At 36.2% G+C, this 8,129-nt stretch overlaps 1 pseudogene; it reads right to left on the minus strand.

The window, feature by feature from the left end:
- Positions 1 to 2,126: 2,126 nt before the first annotated feature.
- On the minus strand, positions 2,127 to 2,321 carry LOC127540691 (H/ACA ribonucleoprotein complex subunit 3-like; annotated as a pseudogene).
- Positions 2,322 to 8,129: the final 5,808 nt, after the last annotated feature.

Here is an 8,129-nt window from a genome sequence, read left to right on the forward strand (position 1 = left end):
TCATGGATCACTGTATTGCTGACAATATCAGAGTCATTTACAATGTATCATCCTAGAACATTGCTAGTACTTTTTATACAGTACATTTCACTTTGCTTGAGTTCATAGAAGAATTTCCAGGGTTTTTTCTAAAAGAATCCTGCTCATCATTTCCCATAGAACAATAATATTTCATCATAATGAAATACTACAATCATTTTCAGCAATTCCCCAATTGATAGTCATCCCCTCAATTTCCAATTTTTTGTCCTGGGAAGAGAGCCTCGATTCTGAAGCATTATACTCAGTTCTAACAAATCAATGATTCTTGTTTGCAATCCCAGGTCCATTGCTCTCTGGAATGTCATATTCCAAGCCTTTGGGTCCTTTAATGTAGAAGATACTAAATTTTGTGTTTTCCTGTCTTTATACTTGAATTATTTCTTTCTGGATGCTTGCAATATTTTCTCCTTGCTGTGAAAGTTTGGAACATGGGCTATAATATTTCTGGCATTTTTCATTTTGGGATCTCTTTCAGGAGATGATTGTGTGGATTCTTTCATTTTCTATTTTATCCTCTGGTTCTAGATTATTAGGACAGTTTTCCTTGTTTTGAAAAGTGATGTCCAAGCTATTTTTTTGATCATAACTTTCAAATAGACCAATAATTTTTAAATGATCTCTCCTGGATCTATTTTCCAGGTCAGTTATTTTTCCAATGAAATATTCTACAGTTTTTTCCCTATTTTTTCATTGTTTGGGTTTTGCTTCATTGTATCTTGATTTCCTTAAAATCATTAGCTTCCATTTGCTCAATTCTAATTTTTAAGGAATTATTTTCCTCCATGAGCTTTTGTATCTCCTTTCCTATTTAGTCAACTTTGCCTTTTAAGGGATTCTTCTCATTTGCTTTTTGTATTTTCTTTTGTACCATTCTCAATTCTTTTCCTAATTTTTCCTCTATCTCTCTTACTTGATTTTCAAAATACCTTTTGAGCTCTGAGCCCAATTCTTATTTTTCTTGGAGTTTTTGGATGTAGGCGCTTTGCCTTTGTTATCTTCTGAGTTGTGTTTTGATCTTTCTTATCATCATGGTAACAACTTTTTTTTGTTGTCCCAAACTTCAGAGATTTTGTGCACTGTTTTCAGAGATCCTTCTAGGAATCTGACCACAAGTCCTCTTTTCTGCCCTGGAACTGTTAGGAGTTTCTCGGCCCCACTGTAGCTGTAAGTTCCAGTGTGCTGAAGCAACAGAGTCCTGCAGTGGTCCTTGGGCCATGTGCTGGCATAACCTGTACTGGGATTGTGTGCTTGACTCCCACTCTGTTGCCACAGATCTTTTCTGCTGACTGTAAATCCTCTTTGTGTCTCTGGGCTGAGAGATCTGAGAGTCATCACTACTGCCACTGATTTGGAGTTCCCTAGGTCCATTCTTGCTATACTGGCATGGGACGGGGTTATGATGGCATGGTCTGCACTGAGACTGCACACTGGACTCTTACCCTGGTATTATAGATCTTTTCTGCTCACCTTCTAAGTTGTCCTTGACTGGAAAGTGTTCTACTCTGTCTTTTGGGGTATTCTGATTCTCTAAAATTTGTTTAGAGTGATTACTTAAAGGAATTTGGAGCAGTTAGGGGGAGAGGTTGGGCAAATTCCTACCTTTACTCTGCCATGGCTCTGCCTCCTAGATCATCTTTTTTTTTTTTTTTTTTTTTTTTTAATATACTATGTTATAGAAGAGAAAAGGCATGGAAAACAAACAAACAAACAAAAAAACCTCCCACTAGAATCAATAGCAATGAAAAATTTGTTTATATTTATTGACTCATTTTTCTCACTTTCTAGTTTATTTTTTAAAAATATTATTGTAGCTTTAATAGCCTACAGCATTAATTGTAAAAATGTGGCAACTTTAGGCTTTTTAATTTTAGGTTGATTGCTACCACGTACAGAGAAGAACACAGACAAATTGAAACTATATTCTAAGAAGCAAATGTACAAAGGGAGTAATTTCAAAATTGTTAGAATGGGTTAAGAGTCAAAGATTTGAGTTCTATCTGAATGAGATCTCTGAGGGGTAGGAAAAGGTTCTTCAGCCAAGAGTCCTTGGAAGTTGCCATTGCTTGGGTGGGGAGTGGAGTTACTCAGAGGACCAGTCGTGCTTGTTAGGTCATGAGAACCATGAATCTCTTGTTCATAGTAATACTGTTTCTTTAGTACTTCTCATCTGGGGAGAATCTGGCTGGGTGAGTTGAACAGGTCTGTTGTCCTGCAGGGACTGTTTTCTTTAGGATGTAGACTTAGTCCCCTTTCTTATTAAGGTAATGTTGCAGAAACATCATGGCCAATTCATTTTTCAATTGGAATACACCACAGAAAAAATTGGACTACAACTGTAACATATCACATCTGCCTTAACCTTCAAGATTCCAATTACCTCCCAATTTACTTTTAACCCTTTGCAACTTGGGTTCCAAATTCACAACTTGATTGAAACAGTACTTAAATCTTTCCAATCCTAAATCCTAAAGCTGCTAAATCCAATGGTCTTTTTTGTTTATTGCCAGTTCATATTCTTTTTTGATTTCTGCTGTAGTTTTCCTCCTTCTGAATACTTTCCTCCCTCAGGTTTGGTGAATTTTTTTCTCTCTTTATTCTTCTTTTACTTGCTTGATCTCACTTTCTCACTTCCTTTTACAGGACTTTCTATTTCATGGCTTTGATTTTTTTTCTACCTAAGTCTCTGCCTTGAATGCTTTTCTCTTCTTTTTATCTATTTTTTTCTTTGTTTAACATCAACTTCTATTGATTAAATTATTTTCCAAATCTACATATTTGGCCTAATCTATTTTCTGAATTCCAGTTCCAGATCACCAAATACTTTCTGGACATCTCTGCCTGGACAGCCCATAGAGTTCTCAAATTCAATATGTCCCAAATCTGACTTGTTATCCTTCCTCCTCCAATTTTTCTATTTCTGTTGAGACAACATTATTTTTTCAGTTAATCAGACTTACAATCTTAGAAATAATTTTTGATTCCCTCTCCTTTTTCTCCCTTTCTCCTTAACTTTATAACCAATCAGTTGTCAATTCTTCATAATATCTTTCACATTCACCCTCTTCTCTCCCTTTACATGATCATTACCCTAATTTTGGCCTTCATCACTATTCAATTTTATAATAATGTACTTTTGGAACTCTCAGCTTCTAGTCTCTCATCTCTTCAAAACCACAGAATTCTTGGACTGAAGCTTGATCTACCTCATTTATTCGTAGTTTCTTTGCTAATGACCAAATTTCTGAAGGAAATATTTAAATAAGAATATAGTTTTTCCCCCAGCAAATGTATGAGCTAGTCCAAGTAATCCAAGTATTTGTTTTAGTTGGAAACTGGTTAAACTGGTTAGTGAGGTCACAAGAGACCACTATAGATCCCTTCTTCATCAAGACCACAAGTGAGCAATTTATACATGAAAAGAGAAGATGATCATTGAATTCTTGCCTTAGTCTCTTCATTTATATGTCAAATCTCAAGTACTGAACTATATTATTAAAGGTATATGAGCAACAAATTCATAACAAGTATTGGAAAACCCGTACTTGCATAAAGTATCATGGAAGTAATAAAAATGCAAAGCAGAGAAAAGAAAATCCCACACTGCTGAGAGTAGATGAAATAACAGGAACAGAAATCCTACTCTGGTTTTGAGGAGAATTAAGCATTTCCAGTGTGTAACAGCTTGTGAAAGAGGATTAGTTGTTTAATCTTATTTTCATAGCAAATATGAGGGAGCGGTTGAATCATGCATGCTATTCATTAAAGGTGAACTGGCAGCCCTGTGCCCATGACTGGTAATTGGAATGTCACAGTGCCCATGGGATCCAATCTTAGAGAAAATCAGACCTAAAAATACACAGGTTGGTTCAGTTTTTTTTTTTTTTTTTTTTTACTAAAATATGGTGCCATTCTTTCCCCTTCTTTTATTTTAACATGAGTTAAAATAAGAAATCTCAAAGGAAGATCTAGGTGGTTTCAAAAGGCAGTATGGTATAGTGTAAAGAGCATTTTATTGGTAATTAGAGAAGCTGGGTTTGCAGACTGGCTCTGGAGCTTCCTTCCTGAATGACCTTGGGCATTGACTTTATGTGTTTAATACTCAGGTTTTTTTTCCTGTGTAAACTAGTAAACTAGTTTAGTTTAGTTTACTGTGAACTAAAGTCAGTAGCCAAATGGTGTCAGAGGCAGAATTTGAACTCATATCTTATTTTTACCAAGGCCAGCTCTATCTAGTATGTCATGCTGCTTATTATTTCAATAATCACTTAGCTTCATTATGAAGGTAGAAGGATTGAAACATGGAAGTGTGAATAATTCTTTTGTACTTAGCATACCCAGTCCAAAATGTTCTGTTAGGTAGAAACAATGCTGCTCAAGATAGCTAGACAGCTAAGTGGAAAGAATACTGGGCCTAGAATCAGAAACACCTCAGTTCAAATACACCCTTAAACATTTATAAAAGGTGTGGTTCTGGGCAAATCATTTCACTTCTAATTGCCTCAGTTTTCTGAATTGTAAAGTAGGAATAATAATAGCATTTCTCTTCCATGGTGCTTGCAAGAATAAAATGTAAAATTATTTGTAAAGTATTTAACAAACCTTTCAGTAATAAATAAATGGTAGTTATTGTTAGCTACTTAGGAGATAAATGGATAAGTCAGGTTTTCTTCCATATTATTGTTACTTACACTGTCATGTTCTATTTGTTGATCAAAATATGAAATATACAGCAAGCTGCTGTCACTAAGGAGAGAAACATCTTCCCCTCCTTCTTGGCAGCAATCTGTGAATTCTATCTATTGACATTTTATTTGCAAGAATTTAGAATTCTTGTCAGGTTTTAAAAATTATATATTGTCAGTTGATAAGTATTTATTATGTGTCTCATGTGCAGGGCACTGTCCTAGGTACTGGTAATACAAGACAAAAAAGAAAAGAAATAATTACTAATTTTATATTCAAATATAAATAAATACAGAATAAATACAAAATCAACATAAGACAGTTCAAGGCAGAGTAATTTAAGGAGGGCCTTAGCAGTTGGGAATGGGGAGACCAGGAAAGGTTTCCTAAAGAAGGTGAAGCTTGTGTCACATCTTGAAGGGAGAGAGATTCTATGAAACAAAGATGAGGGAAGAGTGTTTCCCAGGCATGAAGGACAGCCAGTGCAGGTACAAAAAGGTGGAAGATAGTTTTGTGTTTTAGGAAAAGAGAGAAGGCCATTTGGCTGGACCATAAAGTAATAGGATAATAATATATAACAAAACTGGTAAGAGAGATTGAGACCAGATTAAACCAAGCAGAAGAGTATGTATCTTCTAGTACCCAATAGCAAACCACTGGGGTTTATTGAATAGAAGAAACACTTTGGTAGTTGTGTAGGGAAGGGAACAGAGCAGGGAGATCAAAAAGGAGATAGTTGTTGTAGGTCATGCTAACTTGGTAGTATTGACCACTAGCCTGGACTTCATCATTTTCTTCAGAAACTCATCTTCCTGCAAGATCACATCAACTTTGTTATGGCTCCTCAGTATGCTCTTCCTCACTCTGAATGAAGAGGGTAATCATAGGGATCTTCTCCCATATTCTTTATTTATGAAGGGATTTCAGAGTAGCCATCTCAGAATAACCCATTTGACTGCAAAACTTCATCATGCCTACCTATCAGGTACTTTTTATTCTTTCCTCAACCTAGATTTTCAGTTTCTTTTTACAAACCTTATCTTCCTTAATAAAATTGTGAGCTCTTTGAGGACACAGACATTTTTTACTTTTTTTTTTTTTTTTTTTTTTGTATCTCTAGTGCTAAACAGTCCATGGCACGCAGTAGGCACATAATAAATGTTCATTGTCTGGAAGGTAACTAAAACCTGAGTAGAAGAGGCAGGAAGTGAAAGATTTTTGTGGAGGTAGTGATTAGATATATACATTGAGAGAGAGAGAGAGAGAGAGAGAGAGAGAGAGAGAGAGAGATTGAAAATGCTTTTTGCTTCTTCCTCATTTTTTTCTACTCTACCATTTTTGTGTTTGGAACCTGTTATCTTCTTTATTTAGTGTGACTATAATATATTATATATAAATATTAACATATTTATATAATATTATGTACATGTAATATATTTTCTGTACCGAGAGCTCTAATGTCTAGTACATAGTTCATTTTTAATTTCCTTTGGCATGAATTTTTTTTGTGTGTGTGCAGGTGAACATTTTGGAGATGCATACTTTCCAAGATCTTTGGGGAGTGGTATTGCTGTTGTTCAGTTGTTTTCGGTTGTGACTGGCTCTTCTTGACCCCATTTGGGGTTTTCTTGGCAAAGATACTACACAGGCTTGCCATTTCCTTCTCCAACTCATTTTATAGATGAGAAAATTGAGGTAAACAGGGTTAAGTGACTTGACCAGGGTCACACTGCTAAAAAGTGTCTGAGGCAAGATTTGAACTCTGGAAGACAAAAGTTTTCTGACTTCAGGTCTGGCAGTTTATCCTCTGTGTTACCTAGCTTCCTCTTGGGAAGTGGTAGGATTATTCATTTTATCTAAAATTATTATTTAACTTTCCTTTATATTATAACATTTTAATTTTTTGAATTTTTGCTTATCCTTCCTTCTTTAGAATTCTCTTTGTTGCTATTTATCTGCTTGTGCGTTGATCTGTGATTAAGATTTTTTTCTTGACATCTTTGGTATTTTAGTCCCTTTACTGTATTTGTCATTTTTCTGGTAAGCAGACCTTCAAGACTGGGCTGCAAGTCTCTCTCTATCTCCTTATACTGGGAAGGTATAGGCTATGATGACCTGGATCCCTGCCTTAAGTAACCCCATGAGGTTACAGGAATAGCCCAAGATGGCTCTTTCCTTCAGATCCAGTGAGGTCGCCTGTGCTGGCAAGCCACCAAAATCCTGCTTTCCTCCTTTTCCTCACATGGCTTGGCAGAATCAGCACTGGAAGTTTCTTGTGAAGAAGTGAGGGTGGGGGAGTGTTCAGACAGAATTACTGTAGCAATATGAATCCAGACCAGACATAAGCTTGCAAATTTGTTGCCCTTGGCACCGGGAAGCTGATGGGAGAGGAGCACTCAGGAAGGAATTTACCTTGTGAAGGTTTCTGTTTTCTCCTATGGATTCAACTACAATGATTCTGCATTTGGAGAATAACTCTTTTGGGAAGGAGAAGGGAGAATGCTGCTATAGTTCTGAGAGGTCTTCAAAAAATGACTAATCCCCCAGATTGTTGGTCATATCCCCTTTCCTCAGGATAGATTTTGTTATTCCAAACCACTATTGAAGTCATGTTTCTGTAGCAGCAGAACAAAAATGTTCTTCAAGGTAAATGTACATGCATGTCCACCTACATGCATGCAATCACTCATGTAGCTCTTTCTGACACCATAAACATATATAGCCATTGTGATCATTCTAGGGAGATTCTGTTGGAAAGCCAGTTTTAAAATATTCAATAGAGCTGAATTAACATGCTTCTCTTTTTTTTTTTCTTCTGTGTCAGGGAGAAAGTATTGTTAAAACAATTTGGCTCTGCCACTTGTGGGACCTTGATGAGTCCTTAAAGGTCAATGAAACAAGGAGGTCTGACTAGAGGACCTTTCAGGGCTGCTTGAGCTATAAATCAGTGATTCTGTAACTTCATTTTGGCTAGCTAGAGGGAATTACATGGCCACTGTGAAATTGCATGGTGTTTTAATGACCCAAGTATCTCCCTGAAGCCAAGGATTGTGTTTTAAACAATATTTTTCTCATGAAGCTAAATGGCTTCACATCATGAAATACCCTGGTCTCCAAATTTCTGCCAAAATAGTTTTCCTTAACTTCAAATTTGACCATATTTGACCATTTGATCATCATTTGATGATGATGCCTTTGCTTAGGTCACTCTGGTGTCTTTTAGATAGAATATAAATTCCTCTCTTGAGTTTTTAAATCCCTTTACAACCTGGACCCAACCCATCTTTCCAGCCGCATTGGAGATCATTATTCCTCTTATACCATGTGATCCAGTCAAACATATCTTCTCTATTTTTCACACAGAGAAATCTCCTATCTACATACATTTGCTCTGGCCATCCATC

Source organism: Antechinus flavipes, chromosome 6 (assembly GCF_016432865.1).
Source record: "Antechinus flavipes isolate AdamAnt ecotype Samford, QLD, Australia chromosome 6, AdamAnt_v2, whole genome shotgun sequence".
Lineage (NCBI taxonomy): Eukaryota > Metazoa > Chordata > Mammalia > Dasyuromorphia > Dasyuridae > Antechinus > Antechinus flavipes.